The sequence below is a fragment of the Choloepus didactylus genome, chromosome 8 (genome assembly GCF_015220235.1).
Source record: "Choloepus didactylus isolate mChoDid1 chromosome 8, mChoDid1.pri, whole genome shotgun sequence".
Lineage (NCBI taxonomy): Eukaryota > Metazoa > Chordata > Mammalia > Pilosa > Megalonychidae > Choloepus > Choloepus didactylus.
In genome coordinates, this window is record NC_051314.1 from 141,195,111 (window position 1) to 141,212,761 (window position 17,651).

A 17,651-nucleotide genomic window follows, 5' to 3' on the forward strand; every position below is an offset into this window, starting at 1 on the left:
TACCTCTTTTGTTGCCCTGGACATTATTCACATTTTTAAATCTTGGACTTCTGGATGGAAGTGTACAGCAGCTATCTTGCAACCTGGAGGGCAAAGGCTGAGTGTAGCTAAGGAGAAACATGAAAAGAGCCTATAACTCAAGGCACATTACTCAGCCACTAAAACTGCCCTTCTGAGTCTACCTACCCTAACAGTCTCAGCCTCTCAGTCAGATTTTAGATTAACTGCATTTTAGAGGTAATCTTAATAAAAAACAGTCCTCAAATTATTAGTATCATTCAACATATTTTCATATATTATTAGCCACTTGTACTTCTTCTGTAACTTGTCCCTTATATCTGCCAATTTTTCACTTGGTTAACTCATGATCTGTAGACACGGAATTTTGAAGAACACAATCATATGTGAATTGGCTAATTTCTCAGTGTTCCAGTTTTATTAGGCATTTACATTTGGAAAGAGAAACAGTATTTGATCTTTTGGTAGTTTCTTTAAAAACCAGACATACACTTACCAGACACCAGCAATCACACACCTGGGTATTTATCCCAGAGAAATGAAAATTCATGTCCACACAAAAACCTGTACACAAATGTTCGTAACAGTTTTATTTGTGATAGCTAGAACTGGAAACAACCCAAAAGTCCTTCAATGGGTATACAGTTAAATAACCTCTGGAACATCCTTACTATGGAATACTACTCAGCAATTAAAAGAAACAAACTGTTGATACATGAAACAACATGCATGGAAACTGAGTAGAAAAAATTTTAAAAGATCATATATCAAATGCAATGCCATCTTTATCAAAATTCCAGAGCCTTTTTTGCAGAAATGGAGAAGCCAGTCCTCAAGTTCATATGGAATGGTAAGGGGCCCCAAAGAGCCAAAACAATCTTTAAGAAGAAGAGCAAAGTGGGAAGACTCATACTTCCACATTTCAAAAGTTACTACAATGCTACAGTAATCAGTGTGGTACCGTATGAGGATAGACAAAGACCAATAGAATTCAGAGTACAGAAATAAACACATACATCTATTGTCAGATGACTTTCAACAAGAGTGCCAAGTCCATTCAACAGGGAAAGAGTAGTCTCTTCAACTAACAGTGCTAGGAATATTGGATCTCTACATGCAAAAGAATGAAACTGGAGCCCTATGCCTCCCACCATATATAAACATTAACTCAAAATGGATCAATGACCTAAATATAAGTGCTAAAAACCACAAAACTCTAAGGAGGAAATTTTCCTGACCTTGAATTTGGTGACCATTTCTTAGCTATAACAAAAGCATAAGCAACAGAAGAAAAAATAAAAAATTGGACTTTAACAAAATTTAAAGCTTTTCTGCACCAAAGGACACGGGAAAGGACAACCTACAGAATGGGAGAAAATAGTCCTAAACCATGTATCTAACAAGGGTTTAATAACCAGAATATATGAAGAACTACTACAATTGAACAAAAAGATATCACAATTTTAAAACAGGCAAAGGACTTAAACAGACATTTGTCCAGAGAAAATACAGAAACAGCCAACAAGCACATAAGATGGTCACTACTACTAGCCATTAGGTTAATGCAAATCAAAATTACACAATTCCACTTCACACCCACTAGGGCTGCTAGCATTTAAAAAAACAAAAACAAAAACAGAAAACACAAGTGTTTGCTCCTTCTAGTGCAAGACACTGCAGGCTGGATCAGTAGTTCACCAGCTAAACAGTCATTGTGCCTGTTAAATTTCTTTAAACTATAAAACAAATTCCAATTTCTATTTACTTATTCACTGTGACAGTATTACTAAGGATGGGAGTATTTTGTTATACCGTGTATAGTGAATGTATTGTACTGTCTCTGTGAAAACTCCTTTAAATTATATTTTCATGTTTTGTTGAAGACAGAGTACATCAAGTTTGAAATTAACAGTGGTTTGTTTTAGAACTGAAGGCAACTTAATGAACCAAAGTTCCTGTCAAGAAAATGTAAATGAAATCACACTTAACATAAACTGCCTCTGACCCCAAAAAACTGGAAACTGGAACCCTCATGCATTGCTGGTGGGAATGTAACATGGTGTGTCTGCTGTAGAAGACAGTTTGGCAGTTCCTCAAGAAGGTAAACACAGAGTTACCATATGACCCAGCAATTCCCCTCGTAGGTACATACCCAAAAGAAATGAGAAGGACTTGACAGCTATTTGTATGCCAATGTCACAGCAACATTATTTACAACAGCCAATAGATGGAAACAACCCAAAGGTCCATCAATAGATGAATGGACAAACAAAATGTAGTGTATCCATGCAATGGAATATTATTCAGTCATAGAAAGGAATGGAGTTTTAATGCATACTACAACATGGATGAGCCTTGAAAATGTTAAGGGAAATCAGCCAGACACAAAAAAGAGAAATACTGTATGATTCCACTTACGTGAAATCGGTAGAACTGTCAAATTCACAAAGACAGAAAGCAGAATTGTGGTTACCAGGGGCTGGGGGTTGGGGAGCGGGGGGATGGGGAGTTACTGCTTAATGGGTACAGATTTTCTGTTTGGGATGGTGAAAATGAGACACTGGTGATGGGTGCACAGCATTGTGAATGTAATTAATGTTACATATGTTACCAAAATAAATTTTTTTTAGAAGTAACACGTATGATCCCATTTATATAGCATTTTCAAAATAACAACCTTACAGTGTTGGGGAAAAGACTAGTGGTTTAGGCACTCACGGTAAGGAAAATGCAAGGGGGCAGGGAGAGAAGCAGTGGGTGTGACTATAGAGGGACAGCACCAGGCAGACTTTTGTGGTGATGGAGATTGCAGTGGACATTACATGACTCTACACATGTGATCAAATTACATAGAACTACACACACACATTAAAATACACACACACACACAAACATGTAAAACTAGTGAAATGTGAACAAGGTCTGTGGATTGCACCAGTGTCAATTTCTTGGTTTGGGTATTGTGCTATAGATATGTAAAATGTTACCAGGACTTCCAGGGAAAATGGCTGAGGAGGGAGCTCTAGGACTCAGACCTTCCACCAAAACAACTATTAAACAAGCAGGAGTCTTCTAAGACAACTATTTTAAACTCCAGAGGCCAGAAGAACACTGTAAAACATCCAAGGAAAAGCAGAAGGAAGAGGCTGATAAATTATGGCAAAGAAGCGTAAATTGCTCTTTCTGAGCAGGGGCTACTGGGGCCCATCCCCCACTCTCAGGGCAGGCAGACAGGAGATCCAGTACCCAGCTAGCAGCTGCTGACAGAAAGGGGCATAAAAATCCTCTTCCCCAAGAACAGGGGTATGCATGGCCGATCACTGATCATGGCTTTGGTTAGCAAATTTGGATCACTGGGTCCCTGCTCTGGAGGGCAGCGAATGTTTCAAAGCCACCCAGGACAAAGGTGGCAGGAGCCATTGTTTCAACCGTCCCAGTCCCAGGACAGACGCAGAGGTGGTAGAGATTTAAAGACACAGGACTTCCTCAGTGCTGTGGGGGAAAGTTGGCAGAAAGGATGCATTTGCTGGGTAGGCCAGGAAAGCACAGCATTGGGGAACCACTAGAGAAGTTTTGGTTTCCTTTATTTACCCCTCCATAGAGCACTCTGGAGCCGTTCTGCATTCCCTTCCATGGTCCCTGGCCCTATTTTGGCTGGAACAGACTAAACTGGGAAAGTCTTCCCCAGACTAAGACTTCTCCCAGAATTTGCCCTCCAAGCAAAAGCAGCATGAGACAACGAAAGGAATGTAAAAAACTACAGAGGTAGCTTCAGATACCTGGTCACCTGGGAAACAGAGGGGACAATCAAACTCCTGTAAACAGGGGAACTCCAAACAACCACCAAGCAAAAGCCCAGGACAAGACAGAGGCCCAAAAGACAGGAAAAGCCCTGCACTCGGCATTTGCCTTGAGCACACCTTCCTGATAGGAGGACTGAAGCTCAAGACAATAAAATCTGTTTTATCAACAGCTGGTTACAAAACCAAGAAACAGATATTCCAGAGAGTAAATCCCAGAGTTAACATTTTAAAAAAATATTAAAATGTACAATGTGCAACAAAATTGTACAAGACAAAGAAAGAGGAAATGATGGCCCATCCAAAGGAAGAGGATAAAATACAGAAAACACAAATGAAGACAATGAGAATGTGTACATATTGAAGAAATCCCTTGAAAAAATGATTTTAAAAATGCTCAAGGAGATAAAGGAAGGTTCAGAGAAAGAACTACAGGATATCAGGAAAACAATGAATGAGAAACATGAGAGTCTAAGCAAAGAAAAAGAAATTTTTAAAAGGAACAAAAAAGAACTACTGTAGTTGAAGACCACATTAACTGAAATAAACAATGCCCAAAGAGGGTTTCAAGAGCAAATTGGACCTGACAGAAGAAAAGAATGTGACAATTAAAGACAAGACACTTGAAGTGAGTCAAGCTGAGGAGCAGAAAGAAAAAAGAAATAGTAAAAGCTAAAATAACCTAAAACAGTTATGGGACAGAATCAGGCACACCAATATACATGTTATGGGATTCCCAGAAGAAGACAGAAAGGAGAAGAAGGAACAGTCAACAAAATAATTACACAGAACTTCTGAAATTTAGGAGAAGACATCTATAGGAGGATCCAAAAAGCTCAGAGAACACCAAACAGGATAACAAGAAGAAAATCACACCCCATCATATATTAGTGACACTATCAAATGCAAAGGACAAGGAGACAGTTCTAAAAGTTGCAAGAGAAAAGCAATGTGTTACATGCAAGGGAGTCACAATTAGACTGAGTGCCAATTTCTCATACGAAACCATGGAGGCAAGAAGGCAGAAGGCTGAAATACTTAAAGTGCTGAACAAAAACTACCACCAGCCAAGAATTTTATATTCAAAGAGAGTCTTTCAAAAATGAGGAAGAGATTAAGAAATTCCCAGATAAACAAAAGCTGAGGGAGTTCTTTACCACGAGACCTGCCCTAAAAGCAATGCTAAGGGGAGTTCTTCAGACTGAAAGGAAAGGACACTAGACAGTGGTTCAAAACAGCATTAAGAAGACCTGTGGTAAAGGTAATCATTTGCGTAAATATAAAGGCCAGTATTATTGTAGTGTATTGTTCCATATGTAACTCCACTTCTTACTTCTTACAGGTACTAAAATGCAAATGCATAAAAAGTAACAATAAATCTAGGTTTTCAGACGTACAATGTACACAGATGTAAGTGGTAACAGGTACAAAAAATGGAGGGGATACAGAGGGGTATAAAAAAGTATATGTATATGCTAGCAAAGTTAAGTTGCTATCAAACAAAATATAATTGTTATATATTTAGGATGTTAAACTTTAACCCTATGGTAAACATGAGGAAAACAGATGAAAAAGATATCCAGCTAGAAATGAAAAGGCACTCAATATGGTACCACACAAGAAAGCAAATAAATATAAAAGTAGACTTTAACAGAAGCTAGGGGCAAAAAAGGTATAAGTCTTACAAAGGTTAAAGAGCAAAATGGCAGGAGAAAGACTTGTGCTGACTTTAAAAGTACATGGAATAACGTCTCCAATGAAAAGACAGAGACTGGCAAAACGGATTAGAAAAGTATGACCCAACTATATGCTGTCTGCAAGAGACTCACCTTGACATCAAAGATACAAATAGCTTGACAGTGAAAGGATGGAAAAATATATACCATGCAAATAGTAAACAAAAAAGAGCTGAAGTAGCTATACTAATATCACATAAAATAGATTTTAAGTCAAAAAAAATTATGAGTCAAAGATGGTCACTGCATACTGTTAAAGCAGACAATTCAACAGGAAGAGATAATAATTATAAATATATATGTGCCTGACAGCAGAGCCTCAAAATATATGAAGCAAATACTGGTAGATTTGAAGGGAGAAACTGACATTAATAGTAGGAGACTTTAACACACCACTCTCAATAATAGACACAATATCTAGCCAGAAGATCAACAAGGCAGTACGGACTTGAATGACACACTACATTAGACCTAACAGTCATCTATAGAGCACCGCACCCAATGAAAACAGAACACGCATTCTTCTTGAGTGCACATGGATCATTCTCCAGGATAGACCATACGTTCAGTCACAAAACAAGTCTCAGTAAATTCAAAACTATTGAAATCATGCAATGTATATTCTCCAACCTCAACAGAATGTAGCTAGAAATCAGTAACAATAGGAGAAAGGGAAAATTCGCAAATTATGTGGAAATTAAACATACTCTGAAACAACCAATGGGTTAAACAGGAAATCAAAAGCAAAATGAGAAAATATCTTAAGACAAATGAAAATGAAAATACAACAGACCAAAACATGGATTCAGCGAAGGCAGTGCTGAAAGTGAAATTTATCGCTCTAAATGCTTACATTAAAAAAGAAGAAACACCAGAAGGAAAAAGGGAAAATAAAGACTGGGACTGTATAACTTAGTGACTGTATAACTTAGAGTGCTCAACAATTGTGAAAAAATGTACAAATATGTTTTTAAATGAGGGAGAACAAATGAATGTCAACCTTGCAAGGTGTTAAAAATGGGGTGGCACTGGGGAAAAAAATACAATCAATGCAAACTAGAGACTACAGTTAACAGAAGCATTGTATTATGCTTCCTTTAATGCAACAAAGGCAATATACCAAAGCTAAATACCTAAAAGAGGGGGATATAAGGGAGGGGTATGGGGCTTTTGGCATTGGTGATGTTGTTTGACTCTCTTATTGTACTTTAGTTTAATTCTATCTTTTGTTGCTTTGTAGCTATCTTTTTTTTTTTTCCTTTTGTCTGCCTACCTTCTTTGACTCTTCCTCTTTCTTTGTGGAAGAAATGGAAATGTCCTTATATATGACAGTGGTAATGATGGTGAATGAATAGATACGTAACTATTCAGGCAACCATCAACTGTTTACTTAGGATGGAATGTATGGTGGGTGAACAAAACTGTCATAAAAAAAAAATCGGGTTGATGAAACCTTGAGGGCATTATATTAAGTAAAATAAATCAGACACAAAAGGACAAATATTGTATAGTCTCACTGATAATGAACTAATTATAATATGTAAACTCAAAGATATGAAATATAGGTTACCAGCATATAGAATGAGGCTAAACATTATGAGGAGAATGTTTAAACAGGTTGAACTTAAGTGTTCAGAAATGGACAGAGGTGACAGTAGAACATCATTGTGAGAATAACCAACAGTGCTAAATGATGTGTGAATGTGGTAGAAAGGGGAAGTTTACAGACACGCACATCACCAGAGGAAAGTTGGAGGTTAAAATATGGGAATGTATAAAACAGTGATTCTTGGGGTGGACAATATCTGTGTTTAACTGTACAAATATTAGAAATTTCTTTCATGAACTAGAACAAATATATGACACTATAACTAGAAATTAATAATAGAGGGCTATACAGGGACAAAGCATACCTATTGCAAACTATGTACTACAATTAGTAGTATTTTAACATTCTTTCATCAACAGTAACAAATGTACTATACTGAAACTATGAGTGAATAATGGAGGGGGAGGTTAGGGATATGGGAGGATTTGAGTTTTCTTTTTTATTTTTCTTTCTTTTCTGCAGTAATGAAAATGTTCTAAAAAATGAAAAAAGAATTAATTGTAGTGATGAATGTACAACTATATAATGGTACCATGAACAATTGCTTGTACACTCTGGATGACTGCATGGTATTTGAACACTCTCAATAAAACTGAACTAAAAAAAAAAGAAGAAGAAAGACTTTAAATCAGAGACCTAACCTCAAAACTGGAAGAACAAGAAAAAGAAGAGCAAAATGAATCCAAAACAAGAAGGAAGGAAGTAATAAAGATTAAGAGTGGAGATAAATGAAATAAAAAAAAAACAAATTGAGAGAGAAAAAAATAAAAAACCAAAAGTTAGTTATTTGAAAAGATCACAAAATTGACAAACCTTTAGCTAGGCTGCCAAAGAAGAGAGAGAGGATACAAATAGCAAAAATCAGAAAGGAAAAGGGGGACATTACTACCGAACCCACTGAAATAAAAAAGGACTATAAGGAGATACTATGAACAACTGTATGCCAATAAATTACATAACCTAGAGGAAATGGAAAAATTCCTTGAAACTCAAAAACTACCCAATTGACTCAAGATGAAATGGAAGATCTCAACAAACCAATTACTAGTAAAGAGATTAAATCAGTAATTAAAAGCCTTCCAACAAAGAAAAGCACAAGACTAGATGGCATCACAGTGGAACTCTACAAACATTCCAAGAATGTTCTGCTCAAACTGTTTCAGTTTGCTAAAGCTGCCCAAATACAATAAATCAGAAATGGATTGACTTTTTCAATAGGGATTTATTGGTTCACAAAATTACAGTTCTAAGGCCATAAAAGTGTTCAAACTAAGGCATCAACAACAGGATGCCTTCACTGAGGAAAGTTCGATGGCGTCTGAAACACCTCTCTCAGTTGGGAAGGCACGTGGCTGGCGTCTGCTGGTCCATTTCTCCTGGGTTGCATTGCTTTCAGCTTCTGATTCTAGTGGCCTTCTCTTTAAGTGTATGTGGGTTCTCACTTAGTTTCTCCAGGGCAAACTCTGAGCTTCATTTCTTAGCTTAGCATCTCCAAACATCTTTCTGTCTGCATCTCCAAGCATCTGGGTCTGTGTCAGGTCTGAGCTCTCTCTCTTCCTAAGCTCCTCTAAGGACTCCAGTAAACTAAGACCTACCTTGAACAGGTGGGGTCACATCTCTAAGGAAATAATCTAATCAAAAGGTCCCACCAAGTCTGCACACACAAGATTGAATTAAAAGAGTATGGCTTTTCTGGGGTACATAACAATTTCAAACTGGCACACTACCTAGAGCAATTTATAGATTCAAAACAATCCCAACAAAATTCCAACAACCAATGTTGCAGAAATGGAAAACCCTCTCATCAAATTTATAGGAAAGGGTGAGGGGGAATGAATAGTTAAAGCCATCTTGGAAAAGAAGAATGAAGTTGGAGGGTTCACACTTCCTGGATCTTAAAACTTATTACAAAGCCACAGTAATCAAAACAGCATGGTATTGGCACAAGGAAAGACATATACACCAATGGACTAGACATATAGACAAATGGAATAGAAATCAACGCTCACATTTATGGCCAACTGATTTTTGACAAGATGGCAAAGAGCACTCAATTGGAAAAAAATAGTCTCTTCAACAAATGGTGCTGGGAAAACAAGATTTCTTTTGCAAAAAAAAAAGGACTCTATTTCACACTATATACAAAAAATCAACTCACAATAGATCAAAGACCTAAATATAAGAGCTAGAACTACCAACTCCTAGAAGAAAACATAGGGAAGCATCTTCAGGACCTTGTGTTAAGCAATGGCTTCTTAGACTTTACACCCAAAGCACAAGCAACAAAAGGAAGGATAAACAGGACCTCATCAAAATCAAAAACTTTTGTTCCTCAAAGGACTTTAACATGAAAGTAAAAAGACAACCTACACAATGGGAGAAAAGATTTGGAAACCACGTATCTGATAATGGATTAATGTCCAGAATACATAAAGAAATCCTTCAGTTTAACAACAAAAAGGCAAACAACCCAATTTAAAAATCTGCAAGAGACTCGGGCAAGATGGCGGCATAGAGAGGAGTGGAAGCTAAGTAGTCCCCCTGGAACAACTACAAAAAACCAGAAACAACTAGTAAATAATCCAGAATAACTGCGGGGGGACAAACGAGACCATCCACTCATCATACACCAACCTGAATTGGGAGGAATGCCCGAGAACACAGCATAAAATCTGTAAGTAAAACTGTGGAACCAAGTCGTGAGACCCCCTCCCCCATAGCCCAAGCTGCAAAGCCTCATGGTGCCAGAGAGAAGCTCTCTCCCAGCAAGCGAATATAGCTCAGCTGAGCTCCAACTGGGGTTTTAAGTAGCGAGTGTGAACTGCTCACTACAGGTACACATCCCCAAAAACAGACAGAGGCTTTGGGTGACGACTGACCTGGGAGAGCCGGAGGGTTGCCTTGGACTGGGTCTGAAGGGGACTGTTTCTTTTCTGGCTCAGTGGAGAAAGCCCCAGTCATTTTCAGTTTCCAGGGCTGTGACTCAGGGAAGGGTGGAGACAGCACAAGCAGAGAGCGAGACCATTGAAATGCTAATGACCTCCACCTGGGGTGTCTGTCTTCTCTAAGAGGAAAGGGGTGGGGCCCTTTCCATTCAGAACCAGACCCCAGAGCCTGGAGGAACACGGCCATACCGCCTCACACCAGTCAAGAATTATAGGCTGACAGGCGCCACCTGCTGGGCAGAAAAGCACAGTGACCCGAGGCATCAAAGGGTGGAGCAATTTTCTAAAAATCTGCAAAAGACCTGAACAGACACCTCTCCAAAGAAGATATACAAATAGTCAAAAGGCACCTTGTTCTAGTTGCTAATGCTGCCGGAAGGCAAAACACCAGAAATGGATTAGTTTTTATAAAAGGGGGTTTATTTGGTTACACAGCTACAGTCTTAAGGCTATAAACTATCCAAAGTAACACATCAACAATTGGGTACCTTCACTGGAGGATGGCAAATGGTATCTAGAAAACCTCTGTTAGCTGGGAAGGCACGTGGCTGGCATCCGCTCCAAAGTTCTGGTTTCAAAATGGCTTTCTCCCAGGACATTCCTCTCCAGGCTTCAGCTTCTCTCTAAAATGTCACTCAGCTGCTCTTGGGTCACTTGTCCTCTGTTAGCTTCTCCGGAGCAAAAGTCTGCTTTCAAAGGCTGTCGCCAAAATGTCTCTGTAAACTGCAGTTCCTCTCTCAGCTCCTGTGCATTCTTCAGAGTGTCCCTCTTGGCTGCAGCAAGCTCGCTCCTTCTGTCTGAGCATATTATACAGAGCTCCAGTGAACTAATCAAGGCCCATGCTGAATGGGCGGGGCCGTGCCTCCATGGAAACCATCCAATGAAAGATCCCACCCACAGCTGAGTAATCACATCTCCACGGAAATATCCAATCAAAAGTCTCCAACCCAATCAGCTCCAATACATTTCCTGCCCACACAAGACCGCATCAAAGATAATGGCGTTTTGGGGGACTTAATACATTCAAACTGGCACAGGGACAAAGAGACTTTATCCTATAAATGTTTTTACACTTTTAAGGCATTTGCCATGTACCTCCTCCAGAGCTCTAGTTCTTAATTTTGCCGCTTAGGAATGCATTAGATGCAAAACCATTTTATCGCTGCTTGATTTTTTTCCCCCCAAACCATGCTATATCTAGTTTCACACTATGTGGATTTGGGGTTTTTAAAACCATTTTTTTTATGGATTGTTTATATGGACAGTGGGTCATTAATTTATATGAATTCAAACAATGAACATTTTGTCAGCAGTTCCTTGAAATTCTTTTTCTATTTCTTTAAACTATAAGAAGGAATATAAAAGAAGTCGGGAGAACCTAAGATGGCGGCTAGGAGAGACAGGGCAAAAAAAGATCTCTGTGAAAAATACTAGATAAAAGCCAGAAAGTGACCCAGAACCCCAGTTCCAGTGATGCACCAGCTGGACAAGGTCTGCTAAATCCACAGGGACCGCGCACTTGGTGAAACCGGGAGTCTGCATTCTGAAACGATTGAGTAAGCTGCTGAATATCCGGCAGCCACGCTGCAGTGTAGGGAAACCTAGGGTTGGCGTTTGGAGGCAGACTAGTTCTTTTTTGAAAAAACCCAAAAGCGGCTGCAGATACAGCAGCGAGAACTGCACAATGAAGCACAGCAGGAACGGGATGTGCAAATCCCTCAATATCTGGCGTGGAAGATAGCCTTTCGCACACCTGCTGATAATTGTCTCAGAGCGAGGAAGGCGGAGGTTAGCCAAAAGGGGGAAAAAACCACGTCCCTTGCAGCCATCTTCCCGGTGGGCTGGGAATGCTCCTGCCCGGCACAGGAGCCATAGCCCATAACCACGCCAAAAAACCCAGTGTGACAGGAAGTGTTTCCAGCAACACATGTACACGCCACAATATTGGATGTGGACAACAGCCTTTCGTGCACCCGCAGCTAACTGTCCCGGAGCTGGGAAGGCAGAGTTGTACAAAAAGGGGGAAATTAACACGTCCCATTCAGCCATCCTCTCAGCAGGCTGATAACGCCCCTACACGGCCCAGTGGCCCAGAACTTCCCTTGAGGGACAGTGCGCACCTGTGACGTAGCACAACCTTCCCTCAGCAGAGGCCCTAGAAGGGCACGGCTTGGAAGAGGGACCCACTCAGAAATCCCAGGGACTATAAGCCAATACCAAAGACTTGTGGGTCAGCAGCAGAGACAATCTGTGGTGAGACTGAAATGAAGGTTTAGACTCTTGCAACAGCCTTAAATCTCCAGGAACATCTGGGAGGTTTGATTGTTAAACATGTCCTCCCTTCCTAACTGCTCAGACACACACCCCACATTCAGGGCAGACAGCACCCACAACACACCCAAACTTTGTGCACCAATTGGACCCCACAAGAATCAGACCCCCTCACATCACAAAGACAAAGTTGGAGAGAACTGACTTGAGGGGAATAGGTGACTCGCGAACGACATCTGCTGGTTGAAGTGTATGCCAACAAGCTGTAGATCTGACAATTTAAAGATTCATCTTTGAATAATCACACATATCTTAAAAGAACCCTATCAAGTAAAGCAAATGCCAAGAGGCCAAAAACAACAGAAAATTTTAAAGCATATGATAAAACCAGATGATACGGATAACCTAAACCCAAACACCCAAATCAGAAGCTCTGAGGAGACACAGTACTTGGAGCAATTAATCAAAGAACTAAAGACAAACAATGAGAGCATGGCACAGGATATAAAGGACATGAAGAAGACCCTAGAAGAGCATAAAGAAGAAATTGCAAGAGAAAATAAAAAAAATAGATGATCTTAGGGAAATAAAAGAAATTGTGGACCAAATTAAAAAGATTCTGAATACTCATAGTACAAGACTAGTGGAAGCTGAAAAACAAATCAGCGACATCGAAGACCACAGAACAGAAAATGAAAGAACAAAAGAAAGAATGGGGAAAAAAATCGAAAAATTGAAATGGACCTCAGGGATATGATCAATAAAATAAAATGTCCAAATACAAGACTCACTGGTGTCCCAGAAGGGGAAGAGAAGGGTAAAGGTCTAGAAAGTGTATTCAAAGAAATTGTTGGGGAAAACTTCCCAAACCTTCTGCACAATATAAATACACAAAGCATAAATGCCCAGCAAACTCCAAATAGAATAAATCCAAATAAACCCACTCCAAGATATATTCTGATCAGACTGTCAAATACTGAAGAGAAGGAGCAAGTTCTGAAAGCAGCAAGAGAAAAGCAATTCACCACATACAAAGGAAACAACATAAGACAAAGTAGTGACTACTCGGCTGCCACCATGGAGGCGAGAAGGCAGTGGCATGACATATTTAAAATTCTGAGAGAGAAAAATTTCCAAACAAGAATACTTTATCCAGCAAAGCTCTCCTTCAAATTTGAGGGAGAGCTTAAACTTTTCACAAACAAATGCTGAGGGATTTTGCTAATAAATTCCTGTCCTACTGGAGATACTAAAGGGAGCCCTACCGACAGAGAAACAAAGATAGGAGAGAGAGATATGGAGAAAGGTTCGGTTCTAAAGAGATTCAATATTGGTTCATTAGAGGACAGTAAAAGAGAGGAAAAAAATATATCTAACAAACATAAACCAAAGGATAGGATGGCTGATTCAAGAAATGCCTTCACAGTAATAACACTGAATGTAAATGGATTAAACTCCCCAATTAAAAGATACAGATTGGCAGAATGGATCAAAAAATACGAACCATCAATATGTTGCATACAAGAGACTCATCTTAGACACAGGGACACAAAGAAACTGAAAGTGAAAGGATGGAAAAATTTCATGCAAGCTACAGGCAAAGAAAGCAGGAGTAGCAATATTAATCTCAGATAAAACAGACTTCAAATGCAAGGATGTTAGAAGAGGCAAAGAAGGCCACTACATACTAATAAAAGGGGCAATTCAACAAGAAGAAATAACAATCATAAATGTTCATGCACCCAAGCACGGTCCCACAAAATACATGAGACAAACACTGGCAAAATTAAAGGATGCAATGGATGTTTCCATAATAATTGTGGTTGACTTCAACACATCACTCTCTCCTATAGATAGATCAACCAGACAGAAGACCAATAAGGAAATTGAAAACCTAAACAATCTGATAAATGAATTTGATTTAACAGACATATATAGAACATCACATCCCAAATCACCAGGATACACATTCTACTCTAGTGATCACAGAACTTTCTCCAGAATAGACCATATGCTGGGACATAAAACAAGCCTCAATAAATTTAAAAAAACTGAAATTCTTGAAAGCACATTCTCTGACCACAATGGAATATAATTAGAAGTCAATAACCATCAGAGACTTAGAAAATTCACAAACACCTGGAGGTTAAACAACACACTCCTAAAATAATGGTTTATAATGCAGAATGTAAGGGAACTAGTGATAGAGAGCAATTAATGAAGGGGGAACAATAACCCAATAAGAACAGATAAGCTATCGTGGGTAAATTTAATGTTCTGGGAATCCCCAGGAATGACTATGGTTTGTTAATTTCTGATGGGTATGGTAGGAACAAATTGACAGAAATGCTGCTATATTGAGGTTATTTTCTTGGGGTAGAGTATGAACATGTTGGAAGTAAAGTACTTATTTTAGGTTAGTTGTCTTTTTCTTACTCCCTTGTTATGGTTTGTTTGAAATGTTTTTTTATTGTATATCTTTTAAAAAAAATTTTTTTTGATATAGTTAAATTTAAAAAAAAGAGTTAATTAAGAGTTAATGACAATCAGTGCAATATATGGTACTGGAGTGGATCTAAAAATGGAGGAGAAAAGCTCAAAGGGGGCTTAAGGAAAAATTGGAATATAGAATTTAAGCTTTATATCCATATTAATTTTCTTGAACTAACTGCAGTTAAGTTAATGACATAAGTGAATATCCTTGTTCGTAGGAAATACACACGGAAGTGTTATGAGTTCAAGGAGTATGATATATGCAACCTGCTCTCAAATGTTCAGCAGATGATAAATGGGTAAACAGATAATAGATATAGTTGAAAGAAAGAGAGGGGGAGGGAGGGAGGGAGGAAAGAAGGAAGGAAGGAAGGAAGGAAAGAAGGAGAAAGAAAGGTACTGCAAAGGTAGCAAAATGTAAAATTGGTAGATATGGATATCTGGGGGTGGGTTGTGTTGGAGTTCTCTGTATGGGGTTTGTATTGTATTTGCAACTGTCCTATCTGTTTGAAATTATTTCAAAATAAAAATAAAAAAAAATTTTAAATATATATATATATATAAAATAAAAATAAAAGAAGTCACAGGTCCTCTCTAAATAGGTCACAGTCTACTAAGAGGAAAGGGAAATGTATTCTGGGCTATCATGAAAGAACTTTACCAAAGGATAAACATTGTATGATCTCACTAATTTAAAAAAATTAGAATAAGCAACTGTTTATTCAAATTACTATTATTCAAAGAGTCAGAATTTAGAAAAAAGCCTACTGGGGGATGGGGTGGGGATAGGGAATGGGAAGTTAAGGCTTAAAATGTACTGGGTTCCTATTTGGAATGATGGAAATGTTTTGGTGATTGGTGGTGATGAAGGTAGCACAACATTGTGAACATAATTAACAGCAGTGAAATATATACCTGACTATGATTAAAAGGGGAAATGTAACATTGTATATATGGTAAAAGAATGAAAAATTTTAAAATAATCCATTGAACTACAGTACACAGTGAACCTTCAGTTAAACCATAGACTTTAATTAACAGTACAATTATAAAAATGTGTTCTCATCAATTGTAACAAATGTTCCACACCAACGCAAGGCATTGGTGTTAAGGTGATATAAAGGAATCCTATATTTTATGCATAACTGTTCTGTAAACCCACAACTTCTCTGATAAAGAAAAAAAATAGGTGCTATAAATAGGTTTAATAGGGTGAAGTGTAAGTAGGATCTCTCCGTACTATTTTTTGCAACTTTGAATAATTCTACTTCAAAATTAAAATTTTTTCTAAAACTGCATTCAAAATCCCCAAAACTATATAACCTTTTTCTGCTTTTCAACTATCTCCCAGTGAAGTCTGGGTCAAGCTTTCCCTGTATTCAACTCACCTCCAAACTCCACACTTCCAGTCAAGGCTTCATGTGACAATAAGAATGCAGGAGAAAGCCCCTGCTGACCTACCCCATGCCCACCCTCAGCCCCATTCTGCACAGAGACAACTCCCAGGCACCGAGTGGGAATTCAGTTCGCAGTAGCCAGGATTGGCAAGTATAGCCACCTCAAAACAGTTTTTCATTGGGGTTTTGAATTGTTCACCTGACAGAAAGATAAGGACTTTCTAACAATTATTTAAACTTCAAGGGAATGTTAAAATATTCTCAAATAGTAATTTAGATTAGCCTAACACAGATTTTCAAAGCACAGCATCTATCTCTTGTTGGATGTCTCTGGTAACTGATGCTGGAGCTAGCAGATGCTCAGGTAATACTCACTAGAAGCGCCCCATGACTAAGTAGCAACATGGTCTTTATTAATCACCACATCTGGGGTCTGCCAAATAGGAGAAAAATAACCCTCCAGCAGCCCATTTTTAAAAGGTAGTAAGTTATCTGAGTGAAGACACTTAAGCACATTTAAATTACATCAAGATAGGGGTACCAACTGTTCTCCAGGGAAGTTTCATAATGTCCTCTGGGCAGTCAGTTTCAGCAATAAAATCATACAAAGTAAGAACTGAATCCTCTCAGTAATTAGGCAACTGATGAACTATATCAATAATCTATTATCCATATGTGTATTCATTACTTTGATAATGACCTATAGTGAAACAAATATCAGGCAAGCTCATGAACCACTACATTCTTCAGAATTAACTTTTCTCCAAAAAGATGACTAAGCTGTGGTCCTTGCCCTCAAGATGCTCACAGGTGAATAAAAGGCACAGCACCTCAAAAAGTAATCATAAATCCATGTGTTATAAGGTAGTGAGTAGAGGGAGTCAAAGGTCTATGCTAAATCATTTCCAGTGGAGCTCAGTACCTCTCTTCTACCAGTACCCAACCATCCCCCATGCCACCTCTGGCAGCCTGAGAAGCAACAAAAGATAGCAAACCAGTGTCTCAGACAAGATGTCTGAGTGTCTGTGATTACACTGCAAGAACAATAAATTAGAATCATATTATTGGGTTTATACTATCCACTCTTTTCTCCATCAACAAACAAGAGGTATCCTGCATGTGTATTTGTCACAGTAGTTGCAATTCAAAATGCAGCTATCCATAGCAATTAACGTTTTGCCACTTATATTTTCATATATTATCAGCTCCATAGTAACAAATAGAGATGATCTAATACCTCCTAAACATACATCATTCTACAGTAGAACTTAAAATTTTTTCTCATATAGAGATAATAACCTATTTAAAGTGAAAAATAACCCAAACCATTTCTAGCTATCAGTATTACAGAAACATAAAAAGTAAGTTTTGCTCGTTAAATT

At 38.4% G+C, this 17,651-nt stretch overlaps 1 protein-coding gene across 4 annotated transcripts in view; it reads right to left on the bottom strand.

Annotated features, from left to right (window-relative positions):
• USP6NL (USP6 N-terminal like) overlaps positions 1-17,651 on the bottom strand; it is a 238,309-nt gene that overhangs the window by 103,925 nt on the left and 116,733 nt on the right. The window lies entirely within an intron of this gene.